At 33.5% G+C, this 16,104-nt stretch overlaps 1 long non-coding RNA gene across 1 annotated transcript; it reads left to right on the top strand.

Moving 5' to 3' along the window:
* The first annotated feature begins 128 nt into the window (after positions 1–128).
* On the top strand, positions 129–5,487 carry LOC123558774 (uncharacterized). Its single transcript, XR_008370732.1, has 5 exons — positions 129–221; positions 2,678–2,777; positions 3,318–3,437; positions 4,034–4,110; positions 4,926–5,487. It is a non-coding gene; the product is annotated as an uncharacterized LOC123558774 (long non-coding RNA).
* Positions 5,488–16,104: the final 10,617 nt, after the last annotated feature.

Below are 16,104 nucleotides of genomic sequence, written 5' to 3'. Positions count from 1 at the left end.
GAATGATACATGAGAGAAAATTGTTCTAAGGTGCGCTCGTAGTAAATTTTGAACAAATACGGTATTTTTGTCGGAAAATTCTACTCTAAAAATAGCCATGTAAAGGGACGGAACTCTTGATTTACTTGATGAGCTTGGCGTAAAGGTAAATAAAAACATGTTGTGACGTAATGCGGAAGTGATATCGATTGCTTGAAAAATGGATTTTTCTCAAATTACAGGTAAATTAGACCTTTTGACAGTATTTGCATAGAATTTTAAGAAGTATTATCATTAACCTATAATCCTCGATTTATTTCAATGCTGTTAGCGTGTCATACAAAAATTACGTTATTATTACTTGATCAGTCGGCGGAAATCTTTGGTCAAACTCGTCAAAGATTTTTAGAATCTGTAAAATATTATACTAAATACGTGTGATATGAACCAGATCTAAATATCACGGTACTAACTTGGTCTCACAATAGGGAACTTGTGTAAAGCAGTCATTCAATCAGAACGGGCTATTTCAGAAAATTCCCCACATTGAAACATTTTGCGCCGGGGGGGGGGAGGGGGCGTAAGGGGGTAATTTTACTAATTATTAACAGAATTTACAGATGATTTAAGGGGGCAGGGAGGTGTCTAGAAGGAAAGAGGGGTGCATTTTGTTTGTATAACGTGGAAGCAGTTCTAAAGATGAGGGAGGGGGGTATTTTACAGATAATTGGGAATTGGGGGTCTGTGGAAATTGGAATTACTCTGTGGGGGTATTGCCGTGGAAGGGGAGGGGGTATTTTGAGTTAACCGGGGTGAGGAAGAGTAGGTAAAATATGTTTTTGAGAGGATGGGTGCTTTTTTCTAAAAAAACTACTTCCAATGGCGGGGTGGGGTGGGAGTAATTGAATTTCTGAAATAGTCCATTTATTCAAGGTTCATCTGCGAGCCCCAGCCAAGATTGGTTGCACATTCTTCTCAGACCGTGTTTTAAGATTGGAATTGTCTAGCCGTCCGGTAACTGGATGCCTAGCCTGCATTCTAGCTGTGCGGTCAGCTTTGAAATACTCTGGGGATTTTCTAGCCGTCCGGTAATAGATTTCCTAATGAATAAGTAATGATACCTGTCATAAATAAATTTACTAAAGATATCGATACTTATCTGCAAAAAAAATTGTGTGAATACATACTAAAGATTTAGTTATAATCGTCTCGAATAAATCAATGCATTATTCATCATGTTCATGTAATGCCAAAATCAATGATTGCCATGACGTCACTCATTAAAATCTATTCATCTGGTGGTGGGCCAAACAATGCTTTATGGGATCAGAATTTTTAGATTTTAACAACCTTTTCACTGGATTTTCAAAAATAGAATAGTTTTAAAATACTGACATATATATATAATGAATAACTGTTTTAAATGACATTTAATTTCTATAGCCGCAGTGCAATGTTCAGAACCTGAAAGAAAAACAGTAGTTAAGCATTCATAATTAATCCATTTTATTTCGAAATAAAAGTCACAATTAATGAATTGCTTTCCATTCATCATTTTTTTTTTTTATAAATTTATGTTTTAAGAATTAAAGTTTAAGCCGTTAGAATAACATCAGTTTTTAAAAAATAACATGGACGTTCGGCGATCAATGTTTTATCATTTACAAAAATAGAATATCAATGGATTTGTATACAAACACAATCTCATTCGTTAATATTGACTTTCAGTCGATGAAAAGTTTGGTTTGTTTTCACACAATATTTTGTTTACAGATAAGTATTGATATCTTAAGAAAATAACAGTTAAAGGTATATAAAATATTAAGAAATCAATTACCAGACGGCTAGAAAATCCCCTGAGGTCAGGATTTGTTAGCTGTCCGGTAACTGGCTAGCAGTCCGGTTACCGAACGGCTAGACACTTACTTTAATGTTTGTAACAGTATACATTTTATAGCACACCAACATGTGACTGTGTCATAAGCGCTTGTACAGTTTTGCGACAGGACATATTTAAGTAAAACATGTCATGTTAGAATAAGGAAGTGTCTAGCTGTCTGGTAACTAGTGCCTAGCCAAAATTCTAGCAGTGAGGTAACCAGATGTATCTAGCACATCCTTAAGTGTTTTTTTCGTCATCTGGTTACATGTGATTGATATTTTATGTTTGGAAAACAGCTTTATACGAAATTGTAATTGTCATTGTTTAAAAGGGTTCCACTTATGTTTTTGTTGTTGTTTTACTAATTTTGTCCAATATACGATTCAGTGATACATTTTGTAATATAACGATTAAGAGTTGCGTTTGAAGATTTGATTCACAGAAAATAATGAGAATTGTGATAAGATCCACTTTAAGCATGCTAATGACGTGAGCACAAAAGTATATATATATTTTTTTATAAAAAAAAGTCATTAGATATGATCCTTGACAAAATATGAGCAGCGCCATGAGAAAACCAACATAGTGGCTTTGCGACCAGCTTACGCGCAGTCTGGTCAGGATCCATGCTGTTAGCTAACGGTTTCTCTTATTGCAATAGGCTTTGAAAGCAAACAGCATGGATCTTGAGCAGACTGGTCTGGATCCATGCTGGTTGCAAATGCACTATGTTGGTTTTCTCATGGCGCAGCTCATATTATTATTTCATTACACATTCACAATACTTTAATAGATAAGTATAAATTTCTTTTTCAGTGAACAAGTTATTGTGAGGTAGTCTGATTACTTTAGAGCCGCCAGATTGTGTATTTCAACAACTTTTTCATGAACCACAGAAACTTCATTACTGAATTGTGTGAGTGTATACTTTTGCTAGAAATATTTTTATGAATTTGTTGTCCGGATAATCAGTAAAAGCCAGTTTCAGAATACTACACAGGTTAAAGATCACGACTTAAAATATTTCATTGTTTCATGACATATAATCTATAAACATATGACATTATATATGTATCTTCTTCCTGTTACACATGCTTTTCAAGGAAGTTCCACAATCATAAATTGACGACAATAAATGCAAAAAAAAATGTAGAAAGAAAACAGGGAGTTGAATAGTTCCTATTTGAAATGCTGGTCAGTGGTGGTCTGCTACCTTAAATTTAATGCTTACTCTCAGTTTCGATATGAAAAACTTGTCATAGACATGAAAACCATCACATTTCTTGTAGAATACATTCCAGCAGTCGGGGACGTAGCTTCCCAAAAATAAAAAAATCGGTGTGTAGGTACATATTTCCTAGGTAGAGTTCAGTGGCATACCTTCTCGGAAGTTACAGAAAGAATGCTTAGTATTATGTTTCCAAGTTCATTCATAATATAAATATTTCTTTTTCAGAGGACCAGACATTGTGAGAAAGTTTGATTGCATTTAAGAACTGCCAGAGCTACAGCTAGAAAAGAAACTTTAAACAATTTCTTTTCATGATCTGCTTAATTGATCTCCACATTGAATTGTGTGAGTTATGAATTTTGCTTCAAAGATTATCATAAAATCTCTTTCTGTTTAATCTGTAAGAACCGGTTGAAATATTAAACATTCCTATAATTAACATTACAGGTATTTGATCATATAATTCTATGTTCATTTACAAGTTCATGAAGCTTACATTAAAAATGATTATGTCACATGGCGGAGATATACTGTTTCTGCCTTCGCGGTCTGTCTTTCCGTCCGTCCAACCTGATTAAGCTTGGCCGGCATTCTTAGGTCAAACTGCTGGATGGATTTCGAAGAAACTTCACAGGAGTGAATCAGTGATCAAAACAAAGCCTAGGTTTGTATATCGCCACCACGTTCCGCCTCACTGCATAAAACGGCTGCCAGAGCTTAAGGTTTACATAGGGGGGAGACATAGGTTTTTGTGACAAAAAGACCTTGTAGTTATTCTAACAGATTTCAGCTGAAGGGAGTAAATTTATTTAATAACCAGTTACATCAAAGAAAGTGAACAATTGAAAAGTTACTTAAATACATTGAAATTTAAAGGCAGTTCACCGAGCTGTATATTCATTACTCAGAAAAAAATGCATATTTACTCTTTTTGTTTTCAGCAACCTGTATGCTTCATTGTATAATGACGTTGAACAAATAAAGATACTGCAGTCAGTGTTACAACCTTCATTAAACAGTAAGATTTTTATGACAATATTTTAAATTACTTTACATATATCTTTGTCAAGCACAAATGGCTGTTCAGTGTATGTGTGTCTGTCCGTCTGTCTAGTTTGGATATCTGGGCCATAACTTTGACACACATAAAGTAATCATGTTTATATTTTGCATGAATGTTAATCTCAGTAAGACAGAGTGTCATTTGCAAACCCAAGATTCCTATCTCAAAGGTCAAGGTCACAGAAGTCAAAGGATGGGCCCAACATATTGCCTGTGGGCCTCTAGTTAAGGGGGCTTATTGCACTTCAAATCTAGGTTATACATGCAGAGTTCTAGTTTCCACTTCACCCAAAAAGGAAAAAAAAGTACTTCAAACATTTTCCCCACAGAAACTGCCGGTCTGATTTTGAATTCTTTATCTCTACAGCTTCGATATTTGGCATGTGATATAAGGGTTTGACTGTCTACCATAATTCTCCAAAATATTGCCCTAAGGTCAAAAAAGGCCATGCCCCTATGTATGACATGTACTTATTATAGACTTAAGTTATATATGCGAAACGTTGAAAACCTTGAATATGGTATAGGCTAACATAGAAGAAGCCAAACTCTACTTGTACCATTATACAAACACACTTGAAGCCTTGTACACAGGTGAACGCTTTATGATATATACACTTGGAACCAGTGTAAGGTGGTGCAGAGTATAAAAATTATACTTACAACTTTTTCTTGTATATATGTTTTTCTTTTGCAATTAACTGTTTTTAATTAAACAAATACTTAAATGATAATATGCACTTCAGTTTATGTTATCACTCTTTATTTCAGAAATGAATTGATGTTACAGAAATGGATAACATATAGAGACAAACACTTTCAGGCTACAGAAACTACACATTGTTTGAGACTACGAGAATGTTTTACTTGCATGATGGAACTCATACCACAAAGAAAGAACTTGCTTTTTTTTCTTATAACAAGTCCTCAAAAACATACTCAAGTAAACTACAACAGGAAAGAAAGCGAACAAAGTTGATTCAGGATTTAGAATTGAATGTTTTTGTGTGTGAAAACCCTGGATAAAAGGATTTTAATTTCAAGGATTTGAATTAGTATGTCAAGGACTTATTTGTTTTTAATTCATCACACAAGTTATTGACAATGATCTAAAATATAAATAGGATGTATAAATACAGACTTTCATACCTAACTGAAATAATGTTGAACTCAACAGAATAAACAACTATCATTTTAAAAACCTATTTTATAATATATTACTTCATTTTTTTACTTATCATTGATAGAATCTATTATCTAATAAATCTTTACAATGTTTCAGGTACTCACCATGATTAAGCTATTTTGAAATAATTACAGGACTGATATTATATTAGTTAAATGTGTTGTTATTAGACCCCTTACATTTGAAAGTGAGTTTTTTTTATACACACAGGATTCTGCTATTTCGTCTGTCGGCTAGTCCAGCCAGTCAGATCTTTGTCCAGAAATTACATTTAAAAGACAATATAGCATCATTCTTAGTTATTCTTGCAAAAAAAAACAAAAAAACTTTAAACAAGGTGATGTACTGCTTGCATGATTTCGACTACTTTTTTCCAAGAGAAAGGTGACATTTGAAGGTCCAAAGAGTGCAATTCTTTGAGGACTGTATAAAATTCTTCTTTTTCTGGATTGATACTCTATTACCAGTATTATTCAGCCAATTTGTTGCATGCAAAATTCGATGCCCTGATTCAAGGGTTAATGTTACACAGAAACATTTAAGTTTGTTAGCTCAGATATACGAAGTATGGAGAGCTGTCTTACTCATCCTGGACGTCTTTCTGCGTCCGCACCTTGGTGAAAGTTTTGATGCACTTTATCCCAGTAACTACTTGAAGGCTTTGTTTCAAACTTAAAGTATTTATTCGTCATCATTACCCACATTATATGGCACAAGGGTCATAATTTCAACACCAATATTTCATGAATTATCTGCCCTTTTACTTAGAACTTCAGGTTGAAGTTTTGATGCACATTCATTCTGTCTCACTTATTACTAAATGGATTTGATTCAAACTTTAAAAAGTTGTTTCACATCATCACCCACATGATATGAAACAAGGTTCATAATTCTAGCAGCAATATTTCATGAATTATGTTTCCCTTTTACTTAGAATTTAAGGTTCATTTCGATGCACTGCATCTCTGTTATTACAAAGAGGTTTTGATTCAAACTTAAAATAGTTGTTCCATAACATAACACACATCCTATGTCACTAGGACAATAACGTTAGCACCAGTATTTCATGAACTCTGGTTGCCATGGCAACTGAAATGAAACTTTAAAAATATTCTTGTCCAAAACCACAAGGCCTAGAGCCTTGATCTGTGGCATGTGACATCATCTAATGGTCCTGTACATAAAATGGTTCAAATTATGCCCCTGGGGTTAAAAGAGGCCCACCCGGGGGTCCCTAGTTTTACATATACATGTACTTTCATAGGAAAAAACTTTAAAAATCTTATCTGACACCACTAGAACTAGGCCTTTGATATTTGGTATGCAGCATTGCCTTGTGGTTCTTTACCAAAATTGTTCAAATTGTAACCCTGGGGTTAAAAGAGGCACCGCCCCGGGGGTCCCAAGTTTTGCATAGACTTATATAGGAAACAATTTAAAAATCTTTTTGCCTGAAACTGCGAGGCCTAGGCTTTTGATAATTGGTATATTGCATTGCCTAGTGGTTCTCTACAAAAATTGTTAAAATTATGCCCCTGGGGTGAAAAGAGGCCCTGCCCTGGTGGTCACTTGTTAAATGAATTATATAGGAAAATATACTTCAAAAATTATCAATTCATATTTCCTAGACAGTTTTATTATAATTACCTGATGACCCCAAGTTATAAGGGTCACATAACTATGACCTTGACCTACAGACCTACTTTTTTTTTTTAAGATACAGCCTTGAAATTATGAAGACATGTACAGTTTTGCACACCGATCTTAAGACTGACTCAGTAACCATTAATATGACGTACTGACCTACTTTGTTAATATTTTAGCATCAATTTGGCTTTTGAAACATGTAGCTAATATTACTCAGGCGAGCGATCCAGGCTTATCATGACCCTCTGGTTGCATAGAATTATACTTATTTTATGTTTTATAACTTTATCTCTCTTAATATTTTAACACAGACTCAAGACTCAGACTTTAACACAGACTAGTGTCCAATATCCTCATCCACATTGGAGTCATTAAACACTTAAGTGACAGCTCCAGCTTCCTGAGATGTGCCCAGTTTAAATATCCAGCATCAAAATAGTAGAGCGCACTGTCTCCACTGACAGCTCTTGTTATGTCCTTTCGATTACTTTTTTGTGACCACTGGTGTCGATGACCCGAGAGGCATATGTAGTGTTTGATATATTGTGAACTCGACTCGTACAGTTTCTATCAAATTAAAATGAAACTTGGTATACACTATCAACATAAGTTTTATGTCTAAATAGTTTTTAGCTCACCAGAGCATGAAATGTAAGGATCATCCGCAATTTAAAAAAAAAATCCTCTTCTTAAACAACTACGCCAGTTTCAACTAAACTTCACAGGAATGGCCCTTGTGTGGTTCCTTTTCATATTCCTTTAAATCATGCTGAATTCTGGTTCCTATGGCAACCAATTTTAAAACCTTATCCCTTTTTCTCAAAATGCTGGTTCGATTTCAAAATAAGTGTTCTGTGAATATGTACCAAATTCCTTCAAGCCAAGTTGGTTTGTTAAAAACACAACTGCTGAAGGATGGGGCTAGTTATCTGTGTAAAACTATGGATACTTTTAACAAGAGCTGTCCGTAAGACAGCACGCTCAACTTTTCTCAGTGCTTGAATCTGAATAAGAGCTTTGCAAGTAAAACCTTTACAAAACTTCAACCAAAAAATTCTATAAAAGGACATAACTCTGTCAAAATTTTAATCAGAGCTATGGGGATTGTTTCTCCTGGTGTAGACTTTGATAGTGAATAAATATTTTAAGTTTCAAGTCAAAAGCTTTAATAGTAACTGAGATATTTGACTTTATCAAAAACTTTAACCAAAAATATACAACTTAAAAAGGGGCCTAACTCTGTAAAAATTCAAATCAGAGTAATTGGGATTGTTTCTCCTTGTGTAGACTTTGATAGTAAATAACTATTGTAATTTTTAAGTCAAAAGCTTTAATAGTAACAGAGATATTTGACTTTATCAAAAACTTGAACCAAAAATTGTAAGTTAAAAAGGGGCATAATTCTGCCAAAACTCAAATTAGAGTTATGGGGATTGTGTCTCCTAGTGTAGACTTTGATAGTAAATACCTATTTTGAGTTTCAAGTCAATAGCTTTGATAGTAACAGAGATATTTGTCTTAATTAAAAAACTTTAACCAATGGTGACGCCGACGCCAGGGTAAGTGCAGTAGCTCTACTTTTTCTTTGAAAAGTCGAGCTAAAAACCAACCCGTCAAGTTTTTAAAACTTTTTTATATTGTCTCTCTTAGTATCATATATTATCCCCTACACCATACCTATCCAGATTTATTTAGTGAAAACTTTTATAACCATCTTGTCAGAAATGACATATCCTATTTCAAAATAATTTGACAAATGTTTTCCTTGCATGGCCATCTACCAAAATTGTTCAAGTATGAAGTGTAATTCAGGTGAGCAATCTGGGATCTTTATAGTCCTCTTGTTTTTATTTTAGCACCACAGACTTCATATGACACCAACACATTTGTCTTACTATAGTTTACCTACAAAAGTTCCCTTTTTAATATCTCGAATCAAACTTGAGTAATTGAGGAGAAATAATGGATGCCTAATTAAAGAAATGCATTAAAAATAATCTGTAACCATGGTAACAAGTCATTAGATTTATAATCATAGCAATTTCTTAACTTACAAAATAAGATAAAATGATATAAAACAATAAACATTTCTTGATGCGTCTTTATTGTGGAAAATTGAAAAAATACATACTTTAGTTAATTTTTACCTTAATTTCCAGTTGTTTTGAGTGAAGAAGAGTTATCTCCATTGACATTTGTTTTCTTATTCAAGTATTACAATGGATATTAAATGTCAAAATAGATTTCACACTAATTTAGCAATGAATGATAAAATAAATTTCTAATTTAAGTAAGTAATAACTTCAATATGACACTTTTTTAAAGCATACCACCTTATAAAGCAAATATTCATACACTTGGACGCATGTATATATAAATCAGTATTTTTCAAAAAATACTGACTTTATTCAGTATTTGGCAACTAAATAAAGAAAATAGACATATTTTATAGTCTAATGATGCATTTAAAAACAAAATTGATTTGGGGGCCAAAAACACCCCTTATCATACATGGTCCTTTAGGAGATATGTCTGCAACTGCAGTTTGTATTAACTGAGTATTTACTGGCACTGGAATGTGCATGATCAGGGTTTTTCTGAATAAACTTAGTAAAGTCTTAAATCTACAAATTATAGCTATCCGTAAAAAGTCTAGCCATTGTATTGATAGTTTGAAAGAATTAAATATATTTGAGCCGCGCCGTGAGAAAACCAACATAGTGGCTTTGCGACCAGCATAGATCCAGAGCAGTCCGCGCAGTCTGGTCAGGATCCATCCTGTTCGCTTTCAAAGTACATTGCAATTAGAGAAACTGTTAGTGAACAGCATGGATCCTGACCAGACTGCGCTGATACAAACGCACTATGTTGGTTTTCACACGGCGCGGCTCATTTAAAGTTGTATCTAGCAAAATATTGACTAAACTGTTCTGTAGATAATTTGATTTAATTTGATTGTTAAAGGAAGAATGTGCATCATGATTGTTATTACGTGAACATACTGTACTATTTTTAAATATCATGATATTTTTCAGTCTTGAATTACACTGTTATTTGCTGATAATTTTGAATTATATTTAAAATGTATATATTAAATCAAATGGCGAAGTAGACATGATTTTGCTTTTACTACTATTTGTTTCCATGATTTCCAAAGGTGAGAGGACACTGTCTTTACACAAACACACATAGATATTTTTATGCCGAATCTTCTCCCTAAATTCCTCGATTTCTTCCTAAATTCTGTGGAGGGAGAAGTCACTTCTCCCTAAATATTTGACCTAGGATGATCCCTGTTTTTTAGTGCAAAATGAATGTTGTAACCATGGCAGCTTGAAAAAAAAAATTGGGCAGTCATGATTAGTAACCATACAATACCTTAAAGGCCAGTATCAGTTGGTTATTTCCACCTGCTTTGAAACTCAAAATTAGTTTACCCAAAAGAAAGAAAAGTGCATACAAGGTTGTTGAGAACTGACCTTGTGATAATGCTTTAAGTTTCATAGATCATTATTATGGTTGTATCCGTCTTAATTCTGCCCAGAATGTGCTTCAGGTGCGTTAGATGCATTGACAGTTTGCAGATGAGCTTTTCTTGTTTCATAGAATACAAAATTGATACAGAAAGTGCTTTAAAAAGGTCTGAATTATAATTTTCTTGTACATTGCCATGGTAACGGAACATTCTCCTTAATTTCTAGACAAAGTGTTGGACAGTATAACTTTGCAAAATGATTTTTCATGAAATACTTATGTTTTGCTACAATTCTGTATCTGGCAATGTAATATTATTTCAGGTTATTCTGAAATTTAGGCATAAATGAGTTTGCTGAAAACTCATTTTTGTCAATTTTCAAATTTCTGTAAAAAGCTCAAATATGAATGACCCACTAAAATTCCTCCTTAAATTGAAATGGGTATCATAGCTCTGCTGAATCCATACAAGTATTATATTCAGATGCGTGCACTTTTTTTCTGTTAGAAGTTGAAAAATATACATGCAGACCAATTTTTAAAGATAATGTAAAATCTTAAAAGGTGATATTTATAAAATTGTTGCTTCTAAAACTGTGAAAATGTTGAAAGACAATATTTGTTTTAAATAATTACTTCAGGTATGTATTTCAGGCAAATATGAAAATTAGTGCTCTATTTCAGACATAGAGACCACTATGTGTGAAGAAAATTGTAACATTTTAGTAAAATTTGACTCTCAGAAATTGTTTTTTTTTTCGCAAAAAGTATAATGTTCCCGTTTCCATGGTAACCAGAGCTGATTCATTCACCCTTGATTCTTCATATATGGCTTGAATACTAAAAAGGGTGCAAATATGAAGTAATTCTGAGACTATGAGTTTCCGACCCCTTCTTTAATGTTTTGGTTCTTACAGAGAATTGGTATTAATTAGCTAAATCATTAAAAGGTGTCATACTTTTCTTCCTCTCCACAAAGACAGAGGTATGGTAATAAAACAATATATGTCTGAATATTTTTATTCCTTAGTATAACTTCCAAATGTTTTCATATTTTCTTCGTTGTGTTAATAACTGTTAACTCTAAGACTGATAACAGCATAAAGTTTAGAATTTATCACAAAATATGACATTGTCAAAATATGACAGTACAGCAGGAGAAATGAGTCTTAATGAAATTACATTCACGCAGATTGTAAACGCTTTGAACCAAACCTCTGCTTTTAGAGTGTTCTATCATTATTTGTTGATATCAATCCCTTAATGAAATGATAAGTTATTGCAATTATATATTTCCTGTGTGAAGATGCAAGAAATAGGTTTATGTCTTCTGCAATGGATTTCTCAATTTTGTCCTCCGGATTCCATTGGTATGAAAGAACAAGATTATATATATCCATTGCTGTGGGTGTTTTTTTTTCTCGGACGTAAATTAGAAGTTTTTCCCCCTCACTGAGTCGGTTGGAGGAATTACGACTTGATGATTCAGATTTATGTCCGGATGATCTAATGCCTTGCCTCAATTCCAGCAGCATCCATAGCAGTGATAGATGTAGCTCTGATACTATGGTTAGTGTATATTTTTTTCAAATTTCCTAGTTTGGACCATTTAGTTAGACAATGGGTTTTTTTCCAACTAGTGCTTTACAGTACCAAATCAATGATGATGTTTCAAAAGATTCAGATGGCCTTTGTCACAGAGCATCAAGAGCAGGATGAAGTTTTTCAATATATTCACTGGGCTCATTGGATCGCCGTGCATACATTCTATCCAACTGTGTCATCTGATGTAGCTTTTGATCTGCAAATATATACGTTTTACATAATAAAAGTGATTTATTTTCACAAGGCTGTGCCTATTAAAATGCATTTCTAAATAAATTAATTAAATATCTCATGTAGATAAAAAACCAGTTTTCGAAGTTGTCACTTTATTTAATATTTAAGTCAATACAACATTTAAAATAGATTCAAAGGGATGCAAAAACATGCTATTTGTGACAACAAAGAAAAAAAACAGTCGTCAAATCATAAAAATTGGGAAATTTTAATGAAAAAAACAACAACAACAACAACACATTGCTCGAGGTATTAATTGAAACTTAGCAATGATTTTTATCTGCCTAATGTATATTTTAGTATACGTACTCAAGGCCAGTAGCGTCGCAAGCAACAGCAAATGTTGATTTTGACATGGATCGAAGGTTTTCCCTATCTCGTCGACAAAGGAAATACATGAGATCAAACCAAACTTTGTATTCCAGCCCACATGGTGTGTACACATTGAACACAAACAGAATGCCTCTGGTACAAGAGTTTCAAGTCCTCACTAGATATCGGGGGTTTGTGTTCCACAGAACCAAGTCCACACTTTTTTAAGTTATTCACTTTAACTTTAAAGATTTGCTGGCAACTGCTGAATTCTTTGTCTGTACTCATATCAATCGAACACTTTTCGTTCAAGTGTTTAGATATACCGTATTTGTATGAGTTCAGAGTCGAAGTTTTCACATTTTCCCCTGATCGATTTCGAGCTGAAGCAAAAACATTCCGGAGTTCCGTGTTCAATTCCTCTTTTGAAAAGTCATTGAAATTGCATCTCTCTCCCAAATATTCACGGAATAAAGCAACACGATACATCACCAGGCGCTTTGTATTGTTTGAGTCTTTTTGGTCAAGTAAAGACTGCAGGTCCTCTTCAGTTTTTGCGGCAAATTGCTACAAGACATGGTTTTCTTTCTCAAGATTTTCTATTTGGATACATTGATCTCGTCTGCTGTTAGACGAACGCTTTACAGCTAAAAGTCAATAAGCGTCTAGTCAACGCTGATCATCGAAGTATTGGCGGAGTATTATCTCTTATCTCTTTGAATCAAACCAATGCTGCTATAATATTGTTTGGATATGTTCTATGCTTCCAAGTGATCTTCTTAAACATTTTTGGATCGATTGTTTCACAATCGATCCAATGTTAACAATGAGGAAATTTCCTTACTGCAGACCGAACAAAAGTAGTGTCATAGGTACAAACAAGTAGTTCCATACCGTACATTTATTTAAGCATCAAAATATATCATTTTGCCACGGCGGTATTTTCAGCTGTCGAACGTCAAAATTTTAACGTATTTTTCAATCAGTGTAATATACATTTCTGTAATTGTTTTCCGACTGCAGTAAACATATTAATGCGCGAAAACTAGGTCACCGAACAAACGCCGAAGATATAAATAGATTTATTGGCTAATATATCCACGACTATTTTGGATTCTGGCTAATACATTTACGATTATAGTAGCATAGCATCGCTAGACACGGGAAAGTTGTAAATACATACTTTTGAGTTGTAAATATTTGTAAATGAGTAATATAAGGTTCGATTTTATAGATGTTTTGTTTTGTTTTTTCTTGATAATTCATTTTGTTAGTAGCGTTTAAATACAACTGTACATGTAGGCCTATTCCATCAAAATGTTGATACAGTAATGAAATGATGGCACTAGGATTTTCAATCAAAGGTTTACTTTACTTTTGATTATTCTCCGCGCCTAATTTATAGATGTGTCACTCAGTTCGCTTGCCTATATCGGATAGACAGCAGTCGGAATATTGGCGGGCAGGCGCTATATCTGTCTGATATAAAATTATGACCCACACAAATTTTTCTTAACGAATAGGCCTAGTGTTATGTGTGTAACATATGATCAAAAATCCCCTCAGTCAGTACCTTACCATTCATATGTGTTAAACACATAAAAAAACAAAGGTCAGATGTCGTTTACTTAAGAAATGCAACGGGCATGCCGATTTCAACGTTGATGATTTTCTTTTGTCAATAACAGTGAACTGCGTAAAAGACGGAGTATTACCAGTGACGGACCTGATATATATTGTACCTAGACATGATATCGGTCCGACTTAAAACCAGTGAACAAAAATATAATGGTCTGATACCATTTTACGATATTTCAGATATGGACTGGATTAGATAACACTTTTACAAAGTGTTGAAGCGTTTCAAAACGGAACAGAAATTATTTTAGAAACTATATCTTCTGCTGGCTTTACAGACCTTCATTTTGGAAATCTGTATAGAAATGTTGTTTTATTTTATTTTATTTTTGAAAAATATATTACGTACTAGTAAATCAAACAATAATTTGTTTCTAAATGCTTAAAAGCATCAAGTTAAGTTAAACGGTCAGAAGCTACTTCATGAATGCAATTACTAATAATGATGGCGGGTAATGGTTTTATCGGTCACGCAAAATATTGCAAAGGGCTCTGTCTTACCTTATTTGCAGTATTTAATTCATATGTACACAGAGTATAGCTTACGGATAACTGATCAGAGGCTAATAAATTATATATTTCGAGAAATCATTGACGAGTAGTATGTATTAAACAGTCGTATATGCGGAGAAAGTTATATCTATAGGGAATCTATGGAAGGCCGGTGCGCAATCAAATGCCAAATGCCGAATAGTTAATGTTAAATGCCAATAACTTAATGCAAAATTACAGTTACTTATTGCTAAATGACAGTTATTTTATGCTTAATGCTTCATACCAAATGCTTTATGCCATATAATTAATGCTGAATTCCTAATGCTAAATGTCAATTGATAAATAATAAATGCTAATTGTCAAAATTTTGTACAATCTGTGTTGTTCAGAGACAATCGATCCTGCAGTGCTTTCAGTCCTTTGATATTAAGTAGATTACTAATGTTGCCGTAGAACATTGCAGTACATTATTAGCGAGTATAATTTCTAAGTCATCGATTCATATCACACTTTTCTTTAAACCTTTACATTTAGATTTACATCTGAAAAATTATTTCTTTAAACGGGAAATTAATTCAAATACGTAGATGGTCTTCTAAATGAGTTTTCCTATGGGTAAAGGATGTGCCACCTTCATTTAACATTGATTTTATTCAACGTCACAGTTTATACAAATCACATTTTTGCAATTTATATGCAGATTGATAATCATACTTACTTTGTCTAGAATTGTCACTATTCCAAATATTCTGTAAATTACTTGTTTAAGTTCCTTAAAAAATAGAATTGGTGATTCTCCAGTAAAGAAATTGACCATGCCTGTTTTTCTATCCTTTGTATTGTTTCTTTCAGAAGGCAGTCATACTTTAAGTTGAAATTAAAGTGAAACTCTCCTCGATTACGCGTCACTTAATATTACCTATTGAGAGGAGGAGTTTTGATAGCATTGACTGTATTGTTTAATAAAAGGATTTTGTAATGGATCCTCTTTTTTAAATAATACATAGCATTTGCATTGAGCAAACGTTTTATACCAGATATTTTGTTAAACAATCCGTGGAGATTGTTCATACATTGCATCGACATAAAATGAGTGTAAATGATTTCAAAAAGACCTCTGAAGCAAGAAGAAAAAATTCTAAAACTGTTCCGTTAGCCAGAATGATGCCTACTGTTATACGCTCGTAAAATGAGTTATATTATTTGATAACACGCGGCGGGTGACGTCCACAAAAGTTGTCTACTCTCTAACTTTAGCAGTTATTATCCGATGTTCATCAAAGTTTTATTACGGGCATAGTGCTTCTGCTAAGTTTCATAATCAGCTGTATCGGCTTTGGAATGCCTGCTGTCCTTGAA

This window comes from Mercenaria mercenaria, chromosome 4 (assembly GCF_021730395.1).
Source record: "Mercenaria mercenaria strain notata chromosome 4, MADL_Memer_1, whole genome shotgun sequence".
In the NCBI taxonomy this organism is placed as follows: domain Eukaryota; kingdom Metazoa; phylum Mollusca; class Bivalvia; order Venerida; family Veneridae; genus Mercenaria; species Mercenaria mercenaria.
This window is presented reverse-complemented; position numbering and strand designations above follow the sequence as displayed.